We start from the raw sequence: 12,131 nt of genomic DNA, 5'->3' as shown, positions 1-12,131 counted from the left end.
CAGCCATAGAAGGTAAGTAAATCCCAGAATAAAAAAAAAAAGAAAAAAAGGAGAGGTTGGCAGCTTCAGTCACCCGCCAGCCTGAAAACGGCCCTCAGCCCCTCACCCAGACTGGCCAGGCACCCCAGTGGGGACCCCCACCCTGAAGGGGGTGTGACCAGCTGCAAACAGCCATCATCCCCTCATCCAGGCTGGCCAGGCACCCCAGTGGGGACCCCCACCCTTATCCAGGACACCCTTCAGGGCAAACTAGCCGGCCCCCACCTGTGCACCAGGCCTCTATCCTATATAGTAAAAGGGTAATATGCCTCCCAGCACTGGGATCAGCGGAAAAGCGAGGCCTCACTGCCCTGGTGTCAAGCGGAGCCGCGAGGCCTCCCAGCACTGGGATCAGCTGAGCAGCAAGGCCTCACTGCCCTTGGAGCAGCATGACAGGAGGCAGCGCCCAAAACCCCTGATCGCCCTGCGGCTCTGTGTGTGACAGGGGGTGGGGCCACAACCCCCTGATCGCCCTGCGGCTCTGTGTGTGACAGGAGGCGGTGCCTCAACTCCCCTATCGGCCCTACTCTGTGCATGACGGGGGAACTCCTCAAACCCCTATTGGCCCTGCTCTGTGTGTGACAGGGGGGAGCTCCCCAACCCCCTGATTGGCCCTGCTCTGTGCATGACAAGGGGAGCTCCCCAACCCCCTGATTGGCTCTGCTCTGTGCGTAACAGGGGGTGATGCCACAACCTTCCCATCGACCCTGCCTTGAGTGTGACAGGGGGCGGTGCCCCAACCCCCGAATCGGCTCTACCCTGAGAGTGACTGAGGGTGGCATTGCAACCTCCCGATCTGCCCTGCTCTGTGCATGACAGGGGGCGGTGCCCCAACTCCCCAATCGGCCCTGCTCTGAGCCTGACCAGGGGCTGCACCTAGGGATTGGACCTGCTCTCTGCCACCTGGGAGCAGGCCTAAGTCAGAAGGTCACTATCTCCCGAGGGGTCCCAGACTGTGAAAGGGCACAAGTGGGGCTGAGGGACATGCCCCCCTCCCCGCCAGTGCACAAATTTTTGTGCACTGGGCCTCTAGTATATATATATACTAGATGTGAGACCATTTATTAGAAACATTTGAATTTATCTGTTCCTTTCCCCCTAGTTCAGCGATTCTCAACCTTCCAAATGCCACGACCCTTTAATACAGTTCCTCATGTTGTGGTGACCCCCAATTTCATTGTTACAAACTGAACATAATTAAAGCATAGTGATTAATCACAAAAACAATATGTAATTATATATGTGTTTTCTGATGGTCTTAGGCGACCCCTGTGAATAGGTTGTTCGACCCCCAAAGGGGTTGCGACCCACAGGTTGAGAACTGCTGCCCTAGTTCAATAGTTTAGAAGGTTTCACACTATGGAAATGAGCTGATCAAAAACAAATTGAACCTCTTTGCTGTTTTCTTAGTAGAGAACACAATGTGCCATTTATATGGACATTTCCCCAGCAGTTAAATGTTTATTTTAACTTTATGGTTTTCTTGCTCTATCTTTATGTAACATTTAAATTGACATGATATTAGAGAGACAATTTGTATAATTACAAAGAGTTTTCTAATCTCTGGATTTACACTGATATGTAATCTTCTCAAGATGAAATAAAAGCTTTTGGTTAGTATGCTGGGTAAGAAAATGTCAATTTTTAATTATCATTCAGTATAAAGTAAGCCTACTGAGCATGAATACTGTATATTATGTTAATCATATTAATGTAATTGCTTTTTTATTAATTTTAATACTTAACAAATGAGATCATATCAGGAATGGATTTCTCAAGAAGCTTTGCAGACATTTATCATCACCCCGCTTGAATTTTATTAAAACACATAGGAAATGTAAAAAGCATTTTGCATTATTCACCTTTGCATATTAAAAAAATTATGTTTCTATTACTTAAGAATAGTTTTGTTGGTGCATGATAAATTTTTAAATGTGTATTATTAACACTTATTCTTCCTGGAATATTTACAATGTCAAATACAAAGGAATTATTTGATTTATTTCCATGTGAGAAAAAATATAGTATTTCCTCATACCCCATTTTGCTCTATGGAGAATATATGCACATGTATATAATTAGCTAAACTCCAAAATTAATGTTTCCAATTGAGGAATAATTAACCCACATGAATAAATTCTGGAAATCTAGTGTACAACAATGTAACTTATACTTAAATGCTGCATGACATTCTTGAAATTTCCTAAGAGGGTTGATCTTAAGCTTTCTCAACACCAGAGACACACAAAAACGGTAACTGTGAGATGATGGATGTGCTAATTAGCTCCATTGTGGCAATTATTTCACAATGTACATATACATATCAAAACATCAAGTAATATACCTTAAACATATTTGTCAATTATACCTCAATGAACATGGAAAAAAGACAGGAATTTTTAAAAAGTGAGTCAGTTAACCCAGCCTCCTTATGGGGAGGGGATTACACCAGGCTGGGACTACCGGAAGGCAGGGACTATGGCAGGCTATTTTAGAGACTGTTTACCACAGTAATCAAGAGTGATCCTGAAGACATTAGTGTAGATTTTATGAGGGTACTTAAATTCTTCCAGTTCCAATTTTTTAAACTTATATTAAATTTAAATATTTAAATTGACAGCATGCAGATTGTTTTCATGGAGCTTTATTCAGGAAGTAAGATTTCAAAGAGATTCTTTACAAGATAGTACTCTACCAACAAGATGGTCTGGTGCCCTGAAGATGCTTATTCAACCCAACTGTTCACTTCTGTATTTTTGGAAATACAAGTGTATATAAAACTTTCCTTTCTAATTGTTCCTCATAAGTCTAAATTTTTTTTCCCTCATAGGCACCAAAGTTATTCCACTGAACAATTATGACCAATTTCTTCCTTAGTGGTATAAGATAATTTAACATTTAATATTCTAGGACAAACTAATTTTTTTGAGACACAAGTATATTGTGAGTCCTTGTCTTACAGTCTCCAACCATAAGGCACTTTATTTTTATCTCTTCTTTAGGTACTATTTCTGTAATTTTCAACTGCTTCTTTCCTCATAATTTCTTTGCATCTTAAACATCTCCTAATGAATTTGGTGACTAAACATAAAACCTGTAACCAAAGTACATGGTATTCAGTTCTCTTTACAAGAGACTAGAACAAGTTTCTCTTTGGAGTGATTAAAGAGACGTGGCAGCTAGCAAATATCGAGTCATGAGTATGGGTTAAACATTACCCTGCTCCCTCTTAGGCCAACTGCTGAAAGCCATTGGCTCAGAAACAATCTCAGTTACTTCTTTTGGATAAAGTTTGTGTTTTAATTTTATTGATCTGGACAGTTATAAAATGCAGTTCTTTCTTGTGGTTCATAACTAATAAATTTCCAATATGTATGTCAATGGCAGAATGAAAACACTAAAATTTATAGTACATTTTCCGGGAACCAAAGAGCTTGCATCCTGCTGAGGTATCCATAGCTCAAAACCACAACTAAAAGGTCTGTGGTAATTCCCAACCCAAAGCAAGTGCTAGCAGGTTTTCTCTCCAAACACCCCTCAGAAAAGACAGGGATAGGGCACTCCATACTTGCCGACCCCTGCTTCTTTCTAGAAAGAAATCTAAGAAGCATTAGGATAGCACCTATAGCAAAAATAGTCTCCCGTCTAATTTATATGATTAAAAATAAATAAATAAAGCTTCTAGTGAATGTTGAAATGAGATGGCTACATCCCATCCTCAACAGACAGGCAGCTGACTTCCTTCTTTTAGTTTTCTGGTAATATTTTACCTCCTTTCACAGATCAGGGGCACATTCATGAACCAAGAGAAAGAAAAAAGTCCCCCCCCCTTTTAATTCTAATTTAGCTGTTTGTGCTAAAAAAATTAATAAAACACAACAATAACATAATAGAGAGTAAAAGTAGGTGGGTGACCTGGAATTGTGTCACTGAAATACATTTATAACGGCTAGATGGCATTTAGCTCAGTGTGTGTTTGCTAAGAAAAGTTAGGCCCAGCTGGCATGGCTCAGTGGTTGGGCGTCAACCTATGAACCAGGAGGTCTTGGTTTGATTCCCCATCAGGGCACAAACCTGGGTTGCAGGCTCAATTCCCGGTGTGGGACCTGCAGGAGGCAGCTGATTGAAGATTCTCTCTCATCATTGATATTTCTCTCTCTCTCTCCCTCTCCCTTCCTCTCTGAAATTAAGAAAAATTAGAATTAGTTGGTTAAGTAGGCATTTTGATAAGTAGCAAAACATACCTCGTTACCGATGTGTGCAAAAGACTAGGCGTTAAAGCTATGGGAGCAAAAAAAAAACACCCTAATATAATCTATGCTTTGAAATATTTTAGAAAAGAGAAATCTCTATAGTACAAAGGAGAAGTTTTCTGTGGTTGACCAGTTCTCTCAAAGGCAGAAAAGCAAAGAAGAAAGCAGAGATATCAATTGCATTTAACCTGGATTTATGTCTTTGGAGTCAGAATAGCCTGAAATCAAATCCTGGGTAAGCTTCATCGCAGCTGGCATTGCATTGCTTAACTTCTCTCTAAGCCTCACTTTCTTTACCTCGATAATGGGGATCAAAGCACACATTTCTCAGGGTGACTGTGAATATTGTATGACAGGAGTGACACAAATTTTGAGCAACATGTTTTACATGACTAATGTTGAGTTTAGGTTACATAACATTTGTTCAAAATGAAGTTATTTTGCTGAACTTGTACTGACAAGGCCTTAGTAAAAATTTAATAGCTAACAACAGAATGGGAGTTTCCTTAAATGGTCACATTTCCCCAAACAGAACTTCTGCTAAGCTTAGATTTTCAAGTTATTAAAAAAAAAAAAGATACAGTTGGCTAACTTATACTAAAACGTAAAACCAAAACTTGAAAAATGTTTCACAATGATAGGTTTTTATTTGATTGTTTACTGGGGCAATTTACAGCTATCATGGAGCGCTAAATTGGAGACATAGGTAGGCAGTGCCTGGCATGCCAACCACAGATGTTTGTGATCAAATTAAGCTAACTGCAACTTTCTGAGTTTCCTGGATTTACTTTATTTGACAAAAATATCTGAGAGCTTGTTAACTGTCTGAGGATTATTTGGAATGATATGAAAGGACTAACAAAATATAATGTAACTTTGACATTGTAATTTGAATAAGTTATAGCTCAATCGTGCCTGGATCTTTTTTATACTGGCACTTAAAATTGCCAGCAATATTGTAAACTTTTTATAGAACGTATAAAATATACATGATCTTTGGGGTAGGTCTTTCCAATGATCTGGTATGTTTTTTCTTAATTATTCTTAGTCCTAAACTTGCTGCACTTCAGCTTTAGTTATAAAATTACTCAAAACAGGTACTAAATATCTGTGTGCAAGTCTTCAAGCTCCTCTACAGGATTAGATTCAATATAGGAACATTCTGTGAGAAAAATGTAAATAACAACCACAACAACTAGAAAAACAAAATACAAAAGAAACAGGAGACATGGTTTATGGGAATGAGTTTTCTTACATTTATTGTGTTACTTTGCAATGGAAAGTGTTCAGAAGTGCGGTTTTTTTTTTCAGGGAGTTTGTTCCTACTAAAATAATGATTACTAGCAGATTCATCTAGTCTATTACTTAGGAATCACCACTCTGTGCTGCGTTAGCCACAGTCAAAAAAGAAATAATACGCAAGCACTATTCAGTGATAGCTTACTCTATCCTTGTATCTTTATCTGATTATAATCCTTATTAGCTTACTGTTTTCCCCCAAAGCCAGAATGGAACAAGAAACAGGGCAAGGGAAGGAAGATGATTAATGAACCATAAAGGTTCCTTTATGGTTTATTTAAATAAATACAAGCTAATCTTTTAACAAATGGAAGTTTCTCGATCTTTGGGGAACACTGTCATTTAAACATATGTCTTAGAGTGACAATCTGAAGCATGGGGGATAGAGAGAAAATCACTGAGATCAAAAAGAGGATGAGAATGAATTCTTAAATCTCATTAGGAAAAAGAGAGCGAATGACATCGAGAAACAGCAGTTCATGACTCCAAATGCTTTCATCAAATAAAGCCCTCTACTTCTAGAATTACTCACCTACCAATTTAGCATCAAGGTGTTGGTCTGTTGTGTAACAGTTCCCTGAAAGGAATAGAAGTGTTTTGTTTCTAAACAATATCTGCTAAAAACAGAAAAGGAGACCAATCTAAAGTAGACTTCCAAGCATAGTCGAGATCTAATGGTGACAAGTTGAATATCAAAAGTTTGATTTTGGCCAAAAGGAAATAAATACATGTTTGAAGGCTTTCATTTGATAGTTACATTTAAATAATGGTTGGGCTTACATTAAGCCTATAAAATGTAGTTTTAATGTGAGGAAAAAATGACTATGATGAGATGTTTTCATATTTTATTAATTTCAAAATAAGTTGGAATGTTGAACTATCAATGCATTTTCTCATAAAATAACATAACATTCATGTCTGTCTATAAAATATATGTATACATTTATCTGCAGCTGTGAAAGTAAATGAGGGTGGATCCTGGGAAAAGTGAATAAGCAAACCAGTTCCATAAAGTGTTGGAAAAGAAGTCAGGAAAGAGTGATCACCCCTGGAGGCCACACATAGCAATCAGATGGGAAAGGGTCCGCCCACGTGTAGCAAGATGATGAGTCCACTTTTTTAGGAAGAAGGTGACTGCATAGGGTCTAATTAGTCCACTCTCCTCAGCAATGAAACTCCCTTATAAACATGGTTATTATTAGGGAGAGGTTGATGGAGTTAAATAGATAATAAACTTGGGTGGGCATCATTTGAGCAACTGTTGACAGCGGCAGTGACAAAACGAGACAGGGGGAAGGAACCCGGGGTGGAGGTGGAGAGAAAAAGGAGAGACCTCTGGAATGTATGTAGGGGGAATTCCTACATCACTAGATTCTCTAGTGAGTCATGGGAAGAAGTAAAAGTAGTCAGGGTTTCCATGCTTCTGTCTGGTTGGTAGGGACAATATCTGATTGGACAAAGTATGACTAGGAAACAGTCTTTATGGTAGAACTGATTTGGTAACAGTGGCTTACAATTTTGTAAAGGTTTAGTGCTTGGAAAAAGATTCTAAGTGGAGGAAGATCAATATGAGGTATCATTTATGACACAGTTACCTATTTACATCAATTAGTTCTCAGTTAATATTTAATTTTCTTCCCTTATAGATATATAATAGATCTACCTATCTATCTATCATCTATCATCTATCTATTTTAGTTTCAAGCAAGTCATCTAATTTTATAATCACTAAATTTTCTGATCTTTAATATGATTATAACTATGCTTTTTTAATGTTGCCTTTCCTAGAAATCAAATAATGGGGATTTTTGAGGCATTTATCATGAGTGAAAATGCTTTGTGTTTTTCCCAGGAAATAATCACTTTAAAGCTATCATTGCTCCTATTTCATCTTTAAAAGGTCTTTTCACCTCTGTAGAATTTTATACAATCCAAAGTGTAGGCAAAAAACACACACACCAAAACAATCAAAAACAATCATAAGCTGAACAGCAAAATATCATTTAAGCTTAGCTCCATTACATTACTTAAGAACTCTCTAAAAATAATAGAGACGTTAAAGGATCATACGATATTCATCATTCTAGCTAAAATAATGCATAATTGAAGCAGTCAGCACTTTATTTATTTATTTATTTATTTGTTAGCACTTTTTATACTAGTTCACTTTCAGTTTGGCCGATGACTTTGAGCCATTGTTTATGTCAGTGTACCAACTCTGAGGGAGATAATACACATTATTAAACTAGTATCCATGTATCTGCATAAGCCACCCACTTTTGGAAGGTCTAGTACAGTTAGGCATAGACATTTCAATGAAATTAACAATTTTGACTTCTATTTGATGTAGTAATTATTTGTGATATTAAAAACTAAAACAGTTTTATTTTGAATTACTCTTTTACTTCAACAACAACAACTATTAGAAAAAATAAATCAATAACAATCAGGGATATTTCCGTGCTATCAATAGCTTTTGGGTCACTAGTTACTAGTAAATAGTTATCAGGATCCAGCTATATTCAGATACAGTTTCATTTGATACAAAAATAAGGGGGAAAAACTCCAAATGATTTGATCCTTACTTCTCACTCTGATACCAAAAGAAAGAAAACCATAATAAAAATAACAAGAATAGTTACATGTATAATGAGATGTGCTATCTTGCACAAATTGTACTATTATAGAGAGTAAATAATAACTCTACTTAAAACTAGAAAACCATAGAATGAACTGCCATGGCTTCTATATTTGTCACTTACAGAATACATTTCTTCAGTGACTACTCAAATTCTGAAGTTGTGTTTGAATGGGTTCTATACTGTTAAATACATGTCGGTCCAAGTCCTACCTCTCAGCTGTGGATAATAGAGAAGGTGATGATATGGGTTTTATTTATTTTTTCTAATTTAATGCATCCCACAAGTTTTCTGGGCATTGCATGCTGAAATGGGATCAAGGAAGGGAGGTAAGACCAAGAGAATGGTCTTCTTGGCCAAACAGGCCGGATAAGTGAGAATGTAATTGGAGATGTTGGTGATATTGACAACCAATAGCACTTAGGAAACAGAACCAGTAGTAGGGTGCAAAGCAGTTGAGATTAGGCATGTCAGGATCCAGATCTATGACTCTGGGCCTTGTATCTATGCTTGATTCAGAGCATCTTGCCAGGATTAGGATAGTTCTTCTTCTAAGTATAATTAAATCTGACCAGAGCTAGGAAAATCAAAACATTTAAAAATATGTAGAATGTAATATTCACTGACAACTTTTATTAGGAACAAGTTTTGTGCACAGTTTATTAAAAAATAGGTAAAATCTAGAATATATGGCATTATGAAAAAAAAAGAAATTTAAGTAGAAATTGACTACATAACATTAAGTTTAGTCAGCATTTCACTGTCAGCATGCGTTTGACTCTAGCAAGTACTGAATGTGGCAAGATATTGCAGCCCATTTGAAATTTATGTACAAATAAGGTCATAAAAATAAGTTTTCAAGGAAAGGATAGTAAAAATTATGTGGTATGTATGTTTAAATAAAACACTAAAAGCTCTGGCAAGATTATATTCTTTGAGTCTAAATTTTTACTTCTTTTGTTACAAAATTAATATTAGGTCCTGGACTTCCACAAGAGCTGTTTGTATTTGTTCAAGAAACCTCAAATTCATGACTGCTAATAAGGCATATAATTGCCCACAGAAATGGAATAAAGCATTCCTGAAAGGTTTAAGTGATCCTTCAGAAACTTAATGAGAAATACTGCTTAGCTGATAATGTCACAGAATAGATATTCAAAAACTCAATTGAATCTCAGCAAAGTGTTTGTCCGACACTCTCACTTATCTGCTTAAGTGACTCCTTTTTGCATACTGACCTTTATATTCATGACTCGGCAAGATTGCACACCACAGAATGGCATTGGCCTTAAAGTTTATTTTGAAGGTTCCAAACCTCAAATATTTAATCGATGAAAGATGTGGTCCATTGCAAAGCACTACATTTCAGAGACATTTTATAAGTCTATTTTGCGTTCCACAAATCAGTCAGTTTCCAAACAAATTAAACATTCTTTGTAAGATCTTATACTCTATAATAAAAAATGCATGTCAAGAAATTAGTTCTTTAAAGAGAGGTGGAAAGTACTGTACTGGCACAGTGTTTATTTAGATAATTTAATAAAACTATCTGGATCACATTGCATGTGGATATATGTGTGTACATATATGTACACACATATATATCTACATACATATAATATATAAAGTATATATGTATACATACATACATGGACAGATAGATTTCTAGTTAAATGATTTTTGTTGAATGTACTATAAAATAAATTTCAAAAGTCACAGATGATGCTTTTGTTTGTATATGCCATTAAGTTGTGGAAGAATTCTTAAGAAGATTATCTAGTAAATTGTCACCTACATGGATTATACCATTTATCCCAAGTAGTTAGCTACAGTATAATAGATTATTTGACTTGAAAATAATACTTGATCCCTTTCTCTTATCTAAACATTGAATCATCGCCCCAACATTCCAAATAGATTTTTAATCCAGTCTCTGTTTGAACTTATCAAGTTTGTTTCTGAAGAAAGTGTCCTGACCTATGAATCTGAAGTCCAAGACTCTGTGGTTCAGTCTTGAAGCTCCCAGCCTTCTGACCTTTTCCTCCTTTGCACTGAGTGTACTAAAGAGACTAGTAATATCTCATCTGATTCTTGGATTTTATGAACGTCTTACTCTCTGACAGTCTGAGAATCTGTTCAAATCCAGCACTGCTCTTGCTGTTGGAAGGGCATTCCTTGAATCCAGCTGAAACTTATCCCTTCGTACCTTTAGCGTCCATTCTCTGAGTTCTCTCTCTCTCTCAGTCTTCAGAGTGCCAATTAAAATCTAAGTCCTGACACTGCTCAGGAACAAGTTCTAAATTCTAACACTCTTTCAAAGCCAAGGCAATCTCATTTATGGGTAACAATATTCTTTTGATGAAAGTGAAGTCAATCTTTGGCTCTCTTCTTAAAGAAGCTAAAACAAAGGGGCCATCACAGACCCTCTCTGCTGGATTACACAAACTATTATGCATGATGGAGGAGACCCCCACCAGTAGGCATGGAGATCACCTGGAATGTCCAGATGGTTCCTCAGAATGGAGGTTTTCAAAAGACCATTGCTAGACATATGTGTCTGCTTAGAATGTTTAACCTTCATGGTCTTTAATCATGTAGCATTATGTGAAATGCCACTGGCTGACTGGCTTGATGGAGTGTTTGGAGGCTGTAGAGGTTTCCAGTCTCCTGGCCACCACCAGTGGCCCTGCAGCAACTGGGAATGTGGTCCCTATGGTATGAATGCCTCACTATTGGTCTGTGAGAAAAAAGGGCAGATGGAAGTCAGCCTTCATACTGGCATAAGGAGTGCTGTGATTAAACAAATGAATGTGTGTGTGTGTGTGTTTGTGTGTGTGTGTGTGTGTTAGAGAGAGAGAGAGAGAGAGAGAGAGAGAGAAATGAAGGGAAGAGAGAGAAATCAACCACTAATGTGGGAAAGAAATACCTGAAGTACTGGATTTTGTTCCAATTCTTTCCTAATCGTTGCTAATCTCCAAGATATTTTTTCCTTCAAAATTAAATTCATGTAGAGAAGATCCTCTTTGGAATTTTTAATTCTCTGAGGGCAAAAATATCATGTCACAGAAGTTCATTACTCTGCACTCCATCAGTACTGGTGACACCAATGGGGATGAAAAGCCCATAATTGTTCATTTGAAGGGCAGCTGCAGTGCAGGGGAAGCATTTTCAGGGGGAACACGTTTGCATCAGACTGCCCTGACCCCGAGTCTTGACTGCCGCTGTCAGCTGGAGCTGGTGTCTGACCTTCTCTGAACTTCAGTGCTCTGGTCTGCAAAGTTGGAATAATTTCAGGGTTGTGCTGAGAATTAGCTAAGAGAAGCCATGCAGAGGGCTCACTGCAATGTTCCAAGCTTAGTCAACTCATCAAGGGTGACTATTATTATTTATTAGGATTATAATGACCCTATTGTTCTCGAAAGGCGTGTTGATAATGCATTAGCGGCAGAACTTGACCTAGGACCTTCCTGTGTCGATGCCTTGTCCTGTATGTGGTCCTAACTTAGACCATTTCAGTATTCATTTATCTGACATGAAGTTTTTTGGTTTCAGGATTTATTTTTTACCAGACCTCGCTGTGATACTTCTGAAGAGCCCTGAAGCTTGATGGCAACCTCCCTTGCCTGCTTTTTAGAGTCCCCACTCCATCCAAGTAGAAGCATATGCGCTCTCTCTTTCATTTTGGGGGATCAGCATCTTTGTTGTTGTTGCTGAAACTCTGGAAAGAGGGCGATTCGTGGAGCTGTGCTAGCCAATTTGGCAGTGTGCTTTTTCAGCCCACTTGGCTGTGCACAGTATTCTGTCTGAGTTTGGGGAGATCTGTCTGCTTTTCTCCTTTGTAGAGAGGCTATGAGGAATGAGGCAATGGATTTGTCTTATACAACAGCCTGGAAAAATAGGC

At 37.8% G+C, this 12,131-nt stretch overlaps 1 pseudogene; it reads right to left on the bottom strand.

Annotated features, from left to right (window-relative positions):
* The window catches only part of LOC139002692 (mixed lineage kinase domain-like protein pseudogene), a 59,969-nt pseudogene extending 48,077 nt beyond the window's left edge, over nt 1-11,892 (bottom strand).
* Between the last annotated feature and the right edge of the window lie 239 nt (nt 11,893-12,131).

The sequence above is a fragment of the Myotis yumanensis genome, unplaced genomic scaffold, assembly GCF_028538775.1.
Source record: "Myotis yumanensis isolate MYYU_CA2020_CCGP unplaced genomic scaffold, mMyoYum1.0.hap1 SCAF_2, whole genome shotgun sequence".
In the NCBI taxonomy this organism is placed as follows: domain Eukaryota; kingdom Metazoa; phylum Chordata; class Mammalia; order Chiroptera; family Vespertilionidae; genus Myotis; species Myotis yumanensis.
This window is presented reverse-complemented; position numbering and strand designations above follow the sequence as displayed.